Below are 2500 nucleotides of genomic sequence, written 5' to 3' on the forward strand. Positions count from 1 at the left end.
TATGTAATACTTACTTACTTACTTACTTTCTTTCTTGCTTGCTTGCTTGCTTGCAATGGTTGGGAGTGTCCGGCATGCCCCGCTGCAGAGACCAAGGGCGCAATGACTTGGCACCGCGGATGCCGGGACTCCGGCACTTCCCGTGGCACTGATGGTTGGTTCCAAAGACAAAAGGCCGTGCAAGGCCACCGCACCGCGGATGATTTTGCTCGTGCTGGCGCCGTTGTGTGGCCAAAGAACATGCGCGAATGCTCGTGTCGGAAGGGTTGGTGTCCTGGCCCCGCGGGTGTCACGAATGCTCGGTTGCGAAGACCATGGGACCAGAGCCATGGCACGTCGGATGATGGCTCCAGCTGGCGCCCCGGCACTTTCTGTGGCATTGATGCTCGGTTTCAAAGACAAACGTGCGCAGGGCCAGGGGACCGCGGATGACTGCTCGTGCTGGCCCCGTTGGGCGGCATTGATGGTCGGTTGCAAAGAAAATGCGCGATTGCTCGTGTCGGGGCCCGGCAAGCCAAGGCCAAGCGAGCCATGGCACGTCGGATGATGGCTCCAGCTGGCGCCCCGGCACTTTCTGTGGCATTGATACTCGGTTTCAAAGACAAACGTGCGCAGGGCCAGGGGACCGCGGATGACTGCTCGTGCTGGCCCCGTTGGGCGGCATTGATGGTCGGTTGCAAAGAAAATGCGCGATTGCTCGTGTCGGGGCCTGGCAAGCCAAGGCCAAGCGAGCCATGGCAACGCGGATGATGGCTCGCTAGTGCTGGCGCCGTGCACAGTGGCCTCGCACACTCGCCCTGCACGCTTCCCTTGCACGCAGCCTTGCACACTAGCCTCGCATGCGAGCCTTGCACCCTAGCCATGCAAACTAGCCTTGCACGGTAGCCATGCACACAAGCCGTGCACATTAGCCATGCGCACAAGCCCCGCACACTAGCCTTGCGCACAACCCTTGCACACAAGCCATGCACTCGAGCAATGCACACAAGCCTTGCACTCAAGCAATGCACACAAGCCCTGGACACTAGCCTTGCACACGGGCCTGGCACACAAGCCTTGGGCACTAGCCTTGCGCACTAGCGTTCCACATGAGCCTTGCACACTAGCCTTGGACACTAGCCTTGCACACAGGCCTTGCACACTAGGCATGCTTGGGCGAGCTGATCCCGCATCAAGTCGACGGGTCTAGGCATTCTTGGGCGCAGATCCCGCATCGTCTCGTCGCGTCTGGGCGCAAACACGTCGCGTCTCGTTGCGTCTTCAGAAGTCGTCGCTAACAGCACCTTTGGTTGCCACTGGTGGTTAGGCTGGTTGGTTGCGCAAACCCTATAGGAGGGTGGCATGCTGGTGGGCGTTTTTGCCCGGATAGGCACTAGAATGTGCAGATTTTGGGCGTTTTTGCCTGGATAGGCTAAGGAATGGGCATGCTTTGGGCGTTTTTGCCCGGATAGGCACCGGAATGCTTGGCCTTGGCTTGTCCTAGCAAGGCATTGCTGGGTTGGGCTCCCTTGGCCTTTTGGGCGCCTTGGACGATGTCTTGCGAAGACCATGGGCACAAGGCCATGGCATATGGTGAGGAAAGGACCACGGTTGCCAAGGTTAGGCACCGGAATGCTTGGCCTTGGCTTGCCAAAGCAGGGCATTGCTGGGTTGGGCTCCCTTGGCCTTCCGGGCGCCTTGGACACTGTCTTGGGAAGACCATGGGCACAAGGCCATGGCATATGGTGGGGAATGGACCACGGTTGCCAAGGCTAGGCATATAGAGAGGAATTGCATTTTTGCCCGGATAGGCACCGGAATGCTTGGCCTTGGCTTGCCATAGCAGGGCATTGCTGGGTTGGGCTCCCTTGGCCTTCCGGGGGCCTTGGACGCTGTCTTGGGAAGACCATGGGCACAAGGCCATGGCATATAGTGAGGAATGGACCACGGTTGGCAAGGCTAGGCATATAGAGAGGAATGGACCACGGTTGCCAAGGTTGCGCAAGTTTTGGGCATTTTTTGCCCGGATATGCCCAAGTATGCCCCGATAGGCCCGTTACGCCCCGGTATGAACGCGTATGCCCGGATAGACTCGGTATGCCTTGGGATACATGCGTATGCCCCGATAGGCTTGGTACGCCCCGATATGCGCACGTGTGCCCCAGTAGGGCTCGGTATGCCCCGGTATGTACGCGTGTGCCCCGATAGGCCCGGTATGCCCCGATATGCACACGTGTGCCCCAATAGGGGTCGGTATGCCCCGGTAGGTACGCGTGTGCCCCGTAATGCACGTTTCGCAGATCTCCCCGCATGTCCCGCCCCTATATGTAATACTTACTTACTTACTTACTTTCTTTCTTGCTTGCTTGCTTGCTTGCAATGGTTGGGAGTGCCCGGCATGCCCCGCTGCAGAGACCAAGGGCGCAATGACTTGGCACCGCGGATGCCGGGACTCCGGCACTTCCCGTGGCACTGATGGTTGGTTCCAAAGACAAAAGGCCGTGCAAGGCCACCGCACCGC

Source organism: Tasmannia lanceolata, unplaced genomic scaffold (genome assembly GCF_043159265.1).
Source record: "Tasmannia lanceolata isolate RefF3 unplaced genomic scaffold, GAP_Taslan_0.1 ptg000038l, whole genome shotgun sequence".
NCBI classification, from domain to species: Eukaryota; Viridiplantae; Streptophyta; class Magnoliopsida; order Canellales; family Winteraceae; genus Tasmannia; species Tasmannia lanceolata.